Source organism: Anolis carolinensis, chromosome 6 (genome assembly GCF_035594765.1).
Source record: "Anolis carolinensis isolate JA03-04 chromosome 6, rAnoCar3.1.pri, whole genome shotgun sequence".
NCBI lineage: Eukaryota > Metazoa > Chordata > Lepidosauria > Squamata > Dactyloidae > Anolis > Anolis carolinensis.
The window spans coordinates 60,991,433-61,004,857 of record NC_085846.1 but is presented as its reverse complement, the minus strand read 5'-3'; the positions used below and the strand labels follow the sequence as shown (position 1 = coordinate 61,004,857).

General features: G+C 40.5%; 1 protein-coding gene across 1 annotated transcript in view; it reads left to right on the top strand.

Annotated features, from left to right (window-relative positions):
* Positions 1 to 13,425, top strand: part of stac (SH3 and cysteine rich domain) — a 204,716-nt gene that overhangs the window by 126,439 nt on the left and 64,852 nt on the right. The window lies entirely within an intron of this gene.

Sequence of the window (13,425 nt, the reverse complement as noted above, 5' to 3'; positions counted from 1 at the left end):
ACATTTTGATGTGATTGAATGATGCTAGCATTTTGTTGATGCAACCAGTATTCCCACAGCCTTGCTTTCTTGCCCTACCTAGAAATGTTCCCTATTTTTCTTTATTTTCCTATTTTGCTCTCACTATACACAGTTTCAACAAACCTTCCCTTGCTTCATAATAGCAAGATAGCATCCAAAGGAGATAATCACACAAGTAAAAGTGGCAGAACAACAGTGATATGAGATATATTGATGGGTTTTTCCTGGCAATTAAAAGAAAATATTAAATCATGACCCACAACACTGCACAGCCACAACGCTCTTCAGTGAACCCCACAACAGATGGTTTTAACATGCCATAATTGCATTTTAATTGCCTTGTGTAATAGAGTCCTAAGGAGTTGGTGTGTTGGGTTGAATTGCAAACATTTGAGAAGTATGGGTAAATAAGATCCTGTGTTTGTTTACTCAGAGGTAAATCTCATCCATTTCAGTGAAACTTTTTTTAGTATTTATGGATAAGGCCTAGACTGGATTTGCCATTGATGCAGTCAGTACTGTTGTATAAGCATAATAATAACAATAATAATAATAATAATAATAATAATAATAATAATGTTATACTTTATTTATATTCCTCTCTATTTCCCCAAGTGGACTCAGAGCGGACTACAGGTACATATATGACAAACATTAAATGCTGTTATACAATTGTCAGAGACAAATCTTCCCTCTTTTCATCTACGGCATCCAGCTATGCTCGACTCAGCCATGGGGAGGTGCTGTTGTTTCATTTTCCACGCTGAGGAGCCTGTTGTCTATGGACGCCTTTCCTGGTCAGATTTTTGCTGGCATGTTTTTCAGGGCGCCTTTTACCTCCCCGCTTAAATTGTTGTTTTCGAACTGCTAGGTGAGCAGAAGCTGGACTGGTGGCAGGAGTTACCCTGACTTTGAACTGCTGACCTTCCAGTCGACAGGATTTTCTATAGCTGGTGGTTTAACCTGCTGTGCTAGCCCAGCCCATAAGTGCAGATAAGCCATAATTTCTCAGACACTGAATATTTGTTTCTATCTCTATTTCACTTTGTAGAATTTACCAACATTTCCCTTTTTTATATTTCTTCCCTTCTTTTCATTTTCTTTCCTTTGCTCTTCTCTCTCACACACACTTCTCTTTGATGGCAGCCTCTGATTTCCCACACAATGCCTGAGAACAATACTAGAACCAAGACATGGAGGGAACCAATGTTCATTTAGTTATTTGCAAAATTTTCTGAATAGAATCTTTTTGGAAAAATGAATTGCAGGGAAGAATACATCTGAAAGTGAGTGAGAGAAAGAGGAATGTGGAAAAATATCCAAATATTAATAAAGTGATAGCCAATTGGCTGCTGTCCCTTTCAGAATTATCAGCAAAAGAGGAGATGAGGAAGGGAGAAGAATATAATCTTGGGCAAATTGCACTCTCTCAGCCTTAAAGGAAGGCAATGGCAAACATTATCTGAATAAATAACCCTATGAGAGAGTTAACATAAGTCCAAATCAACCTTTGTACGATTTATTTCTGAATACCACTAATTTCTTGAGAAACCAAGCAAAATGTTTCCCTGAATTTCCCTGCTCAACTAGTAGGGAACTGGGAGTGGCCATTCCACTATAACAAAATCCGTTGTCGCTTGCACCCCAAAGCAATCATACAGCAATCCTAGAGCAGCCTCCATGAACTGTAAATAAGTCCATAGTTGCATTTTAAAATCTAAATCAGTGTTCCTTGGACAGCTCTTTTTTGTTCAGTTCTGCCATGTGCCCCTTCAAACAAATGCAGCACAAACAAACTGATTAACTTTGGATGGATAAACTGATTAACTTTAGATAGACTGGCTTTTATCTGACACAAGCTCTTGGGCCAATTTAATTTTGGGAGCTAGATGTTCACTTCTAATTTAATACTCTCTTTAATAAAGAGCACACAATCATTAAAACAAGAGCTGAAGAACAGGCATCTTGCCCTTTTTATTAGACATCTTTCTGACAGTAAATTGTATTTTGTAGAACACAATATGGCGAAATTACTGAGAAAATAATGTCCGTTACACTTTCTGTGCTCCTGAATCAAGAGGGTTTTTCCCACTGAAACCCATCTAAAATTTCAAATTTCAGCATTCAGCAGGATCCAGGCCTTAGGATCCATATACTGAAGGCAAAGGGCAAATTGCATTCGTGCAATTAAAAAAAAACCTTGCACACTAAATAAACACACCATGTGAATCCAACTGAACAAGTAAACTCTATGTTTAACAGCCAGCTCTTTATTCTACTTACTCTAGCATGATTATTTAAGTAAAAGTTAAACGGTTTTGGCCCAATTTACTTATCCGAACATATCTCCTCATATGAGCCAGCTAGATCCCTAAGATCAACTGGAGAGGCCCTGCTCTCGGTCCCACCTGCCTCGCAGGCGCGGCTGGTGGGAACGAGGGACAGGGCCTTCTCGGTGGTGGCTCCCCGGCTGTGGAACACCCTCCCCACAAATATCCGACAAGCCCCAACTCTTCTGGGTTTCAGAAAGGTTGTGAAAACATGGCTGTGTGCACAAGCTTTTAACGAGTAATATGATATGATGAGGTTTTTAGACAAATTGAGCTAATTTACATATGTTTTAATTTTTATAATGTATTTTAATGATGTATTTTTATAGTTTTAATTGATTGTGTGTACTGTTTTTGTTTTATTGTTGTGTTCTTGGCATTGAATGTTGCCAACTGTGTAAGCCGCCCTGAGTCCCCCCGGGTGAGAAGGGTGGGGTATAAATTCTGGAAATAAATAAATAAATAAATAAATAAAATTCGCTTCCCTGCTACTCCTGTACACAAACTAGTTAGTACATTTAACTCCTATTATAATTTATAATTATAATCCAGTTATAATAACAAATCCAGTTATAATTTGTTGAAAGAGGGCAAAATATGAAACATTAGGCAAATCATCTTTTTTCTCCATGGAACGTATTGTCAGCAAATCTATGTGTCAGGATGCAAAAAGATCCGCATTCTCCAAACTGATCTTTTAACATCTGACCATAGCAAAGGGGGGAAAAGAACCGGATAAGGAAGACCATTTGGTTGGGAAGACTTATTTATTACCTGCTCTGGTTTTCAAACGTGGGAGAGGACAGTTGAAGGGGAGGTGTCAATGGAGAAGAAGAGACGTGAGGGGTGGGAGGGAAGAAACAACTCGATATACTGGGGAAATAGCGAAAGAGGGGCACTATAAGCTTTGCGGTCATCTTGGCAAGGTGGATTCAATAAAGGTTCCATAGCACCAGCTGTGTGAGCCTACATTTGTATCCTACACCTTCCATGAACTGACACTATGCTGCTTAAGTGCAAAATTATCCAGTAGAATGTAGGCATTTACAAATATTGATAAGCAGTAGGGATTGAAGTCATCCTCATTTGGACAATGTTTACTCCACAGCATTCTAGAAATGGGAGAAAACTCAGAAATTGCCCTCTTCTGGAAGCTCTAATTTTAAATAAATTAATTCTAACATGCATAGTTTAGCATTTAAAAATATCTGGCTGAAATCCTATATCAACAATGCCTTCTCTTGTAGCCTGAATGTGCCACAGCCAAATTGTTTCCAAGGTTCTGGAGATCATAGTACTGGGAAATGACATCTGAAGTATTCTCCTCCTCATGGGATGCATTGAGAACAAACAGCTGGACAGTTTCCTTGGGGTCTTGCCACAATTACTTGTCCCAAGGGTCATAGTGCTACAAGTTATTAGGATTTATAATCATTAATAGGTATTACTGAACCCTTTATCCACTTTGCTGGGAGTAACCTCTACTGCATTTTCTAAAACTTACTATTGAACAGATATGTAAATAATTATATTGAAATAAGCTTTAAAAGAAGCTGCCACTTTTAAGAGTCCTGTCACCCCTGTCCAGTGGGAGAAGGAGTCAAACAAATTTAAAAGGATATAATGTCTCCATCAATGCTTCAAAATAATGAATAGAGCCATCTCTGTAGTGCCTATCAGGGAGTTCTGTACTGAAGGCCAACCATTATCAATTTAAACCGTACATTTTGTTTGCCCCAAATTTTACATGTTGCTGCATCAAAATAAGACATTATCATATTCATAGTATATATTAAATAGCCATTGTTACTAATAGCAGAATGCAGAGCCTGTGGCAGAAGTACTGGTAAAGTAAGATTCAGGTGGTCCACATAGAATATGTCATCTTGTTTTTCACATCAGTCTGCAAATGTCTTAGACATTGCAGGATTCTCAGGTAAACATTTATGGACACAAGGCAACTAGTGACCATCCTGATGTTGTTGGGCTGTTATCAAAGAGGACCCCAAAGCCTGTGGCCAAATCCCAGGTGAGCTTTCACACAGTAAACTAATTTGAGCTAACCACCACATATGATCTTTAGCCTGGACATACAAGGTCCTCAAGCACTCATGCATACAGGGAGGGGGCATAAGAAAATCCCATCACCTCTTCAGACTGTAGTCATAATCCCCTAACAATGGAGCCAAACCAAAAGTAACAGAAGTTGTCCAATACCCTGCCTCTATGCTTCTCCTGGGAACCTATTCAGGCTAGCTAACACCCATTGCCACCCATTGTTTCACCAACACAGACCATTGTCCTCACTGAGGCTGGGAAAACTACCATCATTAATACCCACATTCCTTTGTCCTCATGTACATTTGAGAAGTGGACCAAGAAACAGTTTATTAAAATTCATGCCAGACCCAGAAGCCAATCAGCTGCAGTGAGAGACAGCATGCCTGAGCCAACCAGCATGCGGATCCTAGCCAGTACCCAAATGAGCCAATCAGCGCTTGGTGTGGTAAAAGTCTATTGTCTTGAACTGCTGTCAAATTTCTATAAATGTTACTCTGTGTTCCCATCTGCTGCTTTGGCCAAGATGGATAAAGCCTCTTTCCCTTTGTCTTCAACTATTCTGTATCTCATTTGATCTTGGAGCTAGGCATGCTGGGCCCTGAACCCATAATTTTAGCAATGCTGAAATCATACAACAGGCTGAAATGCCTTGGAATGCTGGCTAGGACTGAAGGGAATTTGGATCCATAGATGTGGAGAGCCACCCATCACTTGTCCCAATATATTGAAATAATTCTCACTATAAACAGTTGAAGATTATTTACCCAGAAATCATGCATACTTCTGTTATTGTAAGTGTAAGAGATGTCCCACATGATGCTTGTTTTGTACTTAAAACATTTTGGGTCTAAGCCAAACATTCATATCTACTGATCATAGTACATCAATGGGTTACACAGGTACAGTGGCATTACTAAGGCATGTATGCAATCTCAGGATATAGGAGGGATACAATATTTTTGTATGGGGCATGCACAAATACATGATCACACACAGTGCCTGGTTCTTTGTTCCAGATGCTGACGTGGAGTAGAAAAAAAGAGCAGGGAAAAATCCAGAAATTGAAAATGTATGGTTAACCAGTTCAGCAGCAGGAAATGTGTCTCTCAGCAATCAGAACTACAAACTAAGCACATATTTACATTCACAAATCAAAGCACACCACAAAAAGGTATGCATTTTGGATACAGTGGGACTAACACAAGCAACAGTTGGTGGAATCAAAAGTTGTTTTAGCTGCTGAGGGAAGGGAAAATTGATTAGAAAGTGAAACTGAGTGGGGTTTTTCTGTATCTGTTGTTTAAAGAAAAGATGGGGATGTCAAAGCAAAGATGAAGTAGATAAACACTCTGTGTAAATGTCTAGGGGAAGGGTGGATGGACTGACTGGAGAAAAGGAAGGGGGTCAAGGCATATTGAATTTCTGAAAATAAATCTAGCCAAGGAAGGGACACAGCTCTCCCTGCCAGCCTTCAATGAGCTTAGGGAACAAAAATGACTACTTTCCATCTCTCCATGCATACCTCTCTCACAATCTTAAAAATTGGTGCCACTTCCTCTGGTACGGCCTGCACCCTCTGCACTCCTCTAGTGACACCATGACCTAGGTACCTTAATTTTTAGGGTCAAAAGAAAGAGAGCGAAAAAGCAGAAAAGAGAGCAACCCCAGGGTCCTTCTGCAAACTGGGTAGAGCAAACAACTTTATTTATTTATTTACTCTATTTATACCCCGTCTTCCTCACCCCTAGGGAGACTCAGAGCAGCTTACATAATTTGGCACAATTTAATGCCACAGTTCAGCAATAAACAACAAAGTAATATATAACAATAAAACAAAATATATAAATATAATAAAACTTTCAAACTTTCAAAAATAATACATAGTCCTGCCATCATCATTAATATTGTTCCATTATGCCGAATGTATGTTGCACTACCCAAACACCTGAGTGCATAACCAAGTTTTCACCCTTTTTCTATAAACCAGGAGGAAGGGGGCCAGTCTGATCTTGCTAAGGGGGGGGGGGAGTTCCACAGCTGAGGGGCCACCACTGAGAAGGCCCTGTCTCTTGCCCCACCAATTGAACCTATGACGGAGGTGGGACTGATAGCAGAGCCTCCCCAGAAGATCTTAACACTCTCATAAGTTTATAAGGGGAGATACATTTGGATAGGTAAGTTGGACCAGAATCATTTAGGTCTTTATAGGATAAAGCCAGCACTTTTAATTGTGCTAGGTAGCAGACTGGCAGCCTGTTGACCTGATGTAACAGGGGGGCTGTATGCTCCCTGTACGTTGCTCCAGTGAACAATCTGACTGCCTCCCATTGGACTACTTGTAGCTTCCAAATAGTCTTCAAAGGCAACCCCATGTAGAGTACATTGCAGTAGTCAATTCCAGATGTAAGAAAAGCAGAGATGAAAAGGAGTCACTGAAGAAAAGTGCATTATGCTATTTGTTTCTACAACACTGATCAATAAATCAAAATGGAAAGCAAAATCTAAAGCTTTTAATGATACAATGCTATATGATTTAATAACACACCACAGTAAGAAAATCCCCTTTAGTAGATGAGTTAAAAAGAGAAAAAATTTAAACATATATGTTTGATTGCATTGAGCATGACACACTGCATGACTTGTGTGCCTTTCTCAGGTCAAGTGTACAAGATAAAAAGTGTGTTACCCTGGATTCTTTGAACAGAAGGCTAAGCTAAAAGCAATTTGGAGATGTCCAATATCCATTCCTCTGACACCCCACTCATTGCCAAAAAACCACTGCAAGCAGCTTAAAAGACAAAAGGCTCAGCCGACGCTGAAACTATTCCTGTATTAGGTGAGTCTATAGGTGACAGATTTAATCAGCCACTGAGGGAAGGTGGATCTACAGTGTCCTGTTGTTCTAAAAATGAGAACGAGATGCCTTCTTTGGTTAGTGGTACAAGCCCAGAGGTTGAAAATCATGACCGAAGTTACCAATTAAACTATTTTTTCTGGAGAATGTAAACTCATAGACCACAAGAAGCAAGGGTTTCATATCCCCCTATATAGAAAGAACACCACAACTTGTAACTCATTACTTCCACAGTGTACTAATATGCTACCTCTGCAGCACTTTCATGACATTCCAAGTCCTCTGCAGAGACAGCCACTTTGCTTTACTCCACTGCAGGGTGAAGTGTGAGCTATATGTCAATGTGTGGGGTGAGAGAAAGTCCATAGCTGAGTTCTTGCACTGACAAAACCTCTGGGGCCCTTCATTAAGTTTTAACTGGCTGGGAAATGTTGATTTGCATTCAGCTACTAACTAAGTGATCTTTGAACTTCACATGAAGCAAACGAACTAGCTCACCTCCCAACATAATCAGTGGGGTGCAAATTTAATTAATCAACCTCTGAGTTTAGAGGATGTCACAAGGAAAGAAGGTTGGCATTTCCCTGATCAAACAGATATGAGCATCTGTGATGAATGGCAGAGACTCCATTTGTGGTAGAAAATGTAGGAGGCAACCTGGGACACATAAAAGGAAAAGTGATGTGTCAATTTGTAGTCAAGTGTGAGCAATAAAACTTGACAGATCATTACTCAACTGGATGGTATGAAGAATGGCAAATTCTGAATTTTTTTGCCTTTGGGAGAGAGAAAGGGGCAGGAGGAAGAAGAGAGAGAGAGAAAGGGCATGGAAGTCTGTCACATTCCATTTGTGAAGAAAAAGATCATAATTATGATGATCCTTTCGCCTGCTCTTTGCAGAACTATAGCTGCTTGCAGAGAGTGGGCTAGATGAATGACCAGCGGCAATGAACTTCATCAGCCCTAAAAATCCATTAACACTGCTAATGCACTGGACTGATTAGGAGTCACCGAAACAGGGAGGTAACATCCTCAAAACAGCTGGTACTCTTCCATGACTGGCAGTGAATAAGGCATTGCAGAGTTGGACGTGCAATCAGTGATTAATTCAGTTTGTAGTTAGCAGAATTTCACAGAATTTAAATAAGGCTTTGAGAGTAAGTCGCCAAATGTTTTCTTTCAATGTGAGCTTGCCTTTAATTCTAATGTAGGCAAGGCAGCATGCAGAAATCTTTGTTGGCCCCTAATTGTCTGTTTATTACCACACAATTGTATAAGCCACAGGGAGCGCCGAAATAATAATAATAATAATAATAATAATAATAATAACACAGCAGACAAAAAACCAGTACAAGAAAGCCACACTACAAACTAGAGCTGACAGCTGGCACAACAAAACATTGCAATGGAAAGTTCCTTGACAAAATTGAAGGAAAAGCTGATAAGGAGAAGACCTGGCTATGGCTCACGAATGGGACCCTGAAGAAGGAGACAGAAGGCCTGATCCTTGCAGCCCAGGAGCAAGCCATCAGAACAAATGCAATTAAGGCCAAGATCGAAAAATCAGCTGATGACCCAAAATGCAGACTGTGCAAGGAAACCGACGAAACCATTGACCATATCCTCAGCTGCTGTAAGAAAATTGCACAGACAGACTACAAACAGAGGCACAACTATGTGGCCCAAACGATTCATTGGAACTTATGCCTCAAGTACCACCTTCCAGCAGCAAAGAACTGGTGGGATCACAAACCTGCAAAAGTATTGGAAAATGAACACGCAAAAATACTGTGGGACTTCCGAATCCAGACTGACAAAGTTCTGGAACACAACACACCAGACATCACAGTTGTGGAAAAGAAGAAGGTTTGGATCATTGATGTCGCCATCCCAGGTGACAGTCGCATTGACGAAAAACAACAGGAAAAACTCAGCCGCTATCAGGACCTCAAGATTGAACTTCAAAGACTCTGACAGAAACCAGTGCAGGTGGTCCCAGTGGTGATCGGCACATTGGGTGCCGTGCCAAAAGATCTCAGCCAGCATTTGGAAACAATAGACATTGACAAAATTACGATCTGCCAGCTGCAAAAGGCCACCCTGCTGGGATCTGCGCGCATCATCCGAAAATACATCACACAGTCCTAGACACTTGGGAAGTGTTCGACTTGTGATTTTGTGATATGAAATCCAGCATGTCTATCTTGTTTGCTGTGTCATGCAATAAAATAATAATAATAATAATTTTATTTTTATACCCCGCCCCATCTCCCCAAGGGGACTCGGGGCGGCTTACATGGGGCCAAGCCCAGGCAACAAGCAATATAAAACTCAACAATAAAAACAAATCATAAACAAATAAAATCACATATACCAATAAACAAAAAGCACACTTTGATAAAAACCTGGGTTGGCTCCTAAAAGGGGTAGTGGGCTAGAAAAGTGCAAATAGTTTTGTACGGTACAGATTAGGAAAAAGGTAGGTACCCGGGACTATTATCCCATTAAGGTGCTGGAGGAGGCATACTCCTAAAGACTATATACGGCTAAGGAGTAAAAATACTATAAAAATAGAATGGACAAAGAGGGCAATCCTAAACTAAGGAAATCAGTCGCCAAAAGCCTGTTGGAAGAGCCAAGTTTTCAGGCTCTTCCAAAAAATAGTACTATGATTCCCCTTCACCTGCCATGATTGCATTCTAAGGAATGTGGAGTTTGTAGTTTGAGATACTCTAGAGCAGGCATGTCCAAAGTCCAGCCCGGGGGTCAATTTTGACCCTTGTTCAAATTTCCATTGACCCTCAGTCTCTATCATAAAATCAATGACATGTAGCCCACCAGCACTGTTGACCGCAGTATAAAATACATGTGTGCAAAAAAGCTATTTTATATTTCACCAGAGATGGTACTCAAGCCGGCCAGTGTCTCACAGCCCACCTCCTCCCTCTTTCTCTCCCTTTCTCAACTAACCTGACAACCATCGTTGCTCTTTTTCCCATGTGTGGGTTCCCTCAGCCAACCTGGTGCGCATGCTCTGCCAGAGCCTTGAATAGCCACTCCCTTGTTTGCTTACTCACACCTCTACCTTCTTCTACACCACATGCATGTTCTTCTAAAAAAGCACCCTGTTGATTCTGTGCTTTACTGGCCAGGTACCTTGGGTTTGATTTCCTTCCAGTTTCTAATTTTTTCTCTCTCTCTTTCTTTATCCCCCCCCCCCCCATCCCATATTCTCTTTTGGGAGGGGAGTGGGGGGGAGAGTGGACCTACAGGTACAACAAACTAATTCTCCCCAAAGAAGTTACAGTCTTCTAGGGTGTGCAGATTTGTTTGGCATTTTCAAATGTTGAGATGACTAAAAGCTCAACAGATCTATGTTTCATACAAATATTTGATGCTTTTAACACAATCACAGTGTGTGTCTTTCTGTATGTTCTTACGCTCCTTTCCCACATTGTGCTTTACATCCAAGGATTGGATAGAAATCCACAAAAGCACATGCTGAAATGAATATCAAAGGTGATGCTTGATTCCTATTCTTCCTGTTTTAAAATACAACTCAAAAATTCACACACAGGCGTGTGTATTTCTCTGTGTGTTTCTGTTTCTGTGTTTGTGTATATATTACACACATGCACTTATACAGATAATTATAGATGATATTTTTATATACTGCTTTTTTCTCTCTTAAAAGAGATTTATAATGTTTAGATTTATTTGTGTTCTGTGTGAAGAACTGAAAAGTATGCCATTTGCAATCAAAAATTCATAAACTGGTTCATTTGCATTTAATGTTAATGGTTTGAAAATGTCAGGCTGAATGGTCAGCCCCCACCCATTTTCACCTCACCAAATCTGATCCTCTTTGCCTCTGTGGCCAGTATGACTGCATGGAGCGCTGTTACCTTCCTCCCGGAGCGGTACCTATTGATCTACTTACATTTTCATGTTTTCAAACATGTTTTCAAACATGCACCCAGTCCATGTGCAAATGATGATGGAGCGAGCTGCAGAATCCTAACATTGGCAGTGGAAAACTTCCTCTAAAACAGATAAAGTAAGAGATCAGAATAGGAAGGCCTGGCACTTGTGCGGCATACACCACAATAAACAGAAGAGAGCAGCCAAGCAGTTCATAAGGTAATAGTTTGGATGGTGATCCATTGCCCAGGGGCAGAAGTGGGGAATGAATCCAGTCTTCCCATAAGATCTGGCACTGCAAAGACTCCATTAAACTCAGATGTGCTGTAAAAGGAGGAGCTATAAAACTGGAGTATCAATATGAGCTACACTGGGGAGCAGGCCCATAGCCAGGATTTTGATTCGCTGGTGGGTGGGGGGGCTGAGATTTTGATTCGGGGGGGGGGGGCTGAGTCTGAGTGAGAGAGGATCTACCCTAGGAAACCTTTTGTAGGTTTCCATCATCGGAGGTCGCAACGACCATCCCAACGAGACTTACTTTATGTACCGGGTCCTAGAGAAGTGCACTTGGAAAGGACCAGACGCAGAGCTTTTTCTATTTCTGCCCCTGCCTTATGGAATGCCTTGCTGCCCTATATGAGAGCCATGCGTGAGTTAGGGCCTTTTACCCTAGCACTCAAGACCTGGCTCTTTACTAGAGCTTTTAATCTATGTTAATTTTATCAGTATTTGTATGTATGTATTTTTATCCTTTACAATTTTATCTTGTAAATTGCCTAGAGCATCGTGGATGGAGGGCGATTAATAAGTAATTAAATGATGATGATGATGATGATGATGATGATGATGATGATGATGATGATGATGATGATGATAATGATCGTTATCCCAATATCCCCATACATAAGGGATATATTGAGCATGGCGATCAAATCATGATATGAATAAACATAACAGTTTAAATAATAAATGTAATTTCGGGAGGGGGGGCTGAAGCCCCTCAAGCCCCCCCCCCCCAGTCTACATGCCTGCTGGGAAGGTTTCAACATCTCCCACACCCCAAACAAACCCTTAACCCCTCACATTTGCAGGGGTTAGGGGCACAGGACCCCTGTGAAAGTGGGTAAAATGCAATTTTAAAAAACACAAATTTTTGCCTAAGAAATCATCTCTATAAGTTCCCCAGCATCAATTTCTGCCAAACATTGGCCTTAGTGTCACACCACATTATGTACTTTTCAACCAGTCATTACTGGGATGTCTTTCCCTTCAGTTTATACTGAGGGAATGTGGAGCTGGCTAAGGAAATCTTTTCCATTATTCATTTGAACTTTAGATATTTCATTCAATTAACACTTTGTTCTAACCCATCTGAGTTTGTTTGAAGAACATGGAAACAGTCATTAGTCTTTCCTTTTTTTTCCTGGCATGAGTGAGGTATAGCGAAGGTTAGATGAAAGATTTGTGTTGGGGTGACTTATTACTTTGCCTGTCTGTCAGAGTGGTCAAGGGAATGGAGAGTCATTAATCACCTATCAAGACAGCAGATTAGAGTTACCAAGGATTTTTAAAAGGATCATCAAAATAGGGCAATTAACTGAACTGAATAAGGCAATGTCAGGCACCTTCTTGAAAACCAGGTAGCAAGTGATGGGTAACAGATCCTGGCTGATAAGAACAAATGGAGTCAAGATATTTTCTGGCCAAATAAAATGAGAAAGGAACCAAGAGACTATTTATCCAGTCAGACTCCTTGTTGTTTTCAAGTGCACAGCAGGATGAAGTTAGCCCACAAAATATATTTCTTTTCTATCCTACATTTCCTCCAGAAAGCTCAGGTTATTATATGTGATTCCCTTCTCTTATCTGCAATCCATTTTAAGCTCTTAGTGACCCTCTGCAGGGAGATTAAGTTGAGAAAAATGACTTTCCAGTGGTCCTTCAATGAACTTCATAGTTGAGACTGAATCTGAGTTTCTCCAACCTAACTCATTTCTCCAATCACTATAATATGGTGTGTTTCCTCTTTGTGAGGGTATGCAGATTTATAATGAACTCATTCTTTGTGTGTGTGTGGGGGGGGGGGGGATATGGTTCTCATCTCCATCTGAGAATGCATCTTCTAAGCATTCACAGGACAAGTCCCTTGGAACTGAGTGTTTTCTGAGAGGGGAGGGCAGATCATCTTATGGTGTTCTAACTCAAGATTATTTTAAAAATCTAGGAAAGTTGAAGTCA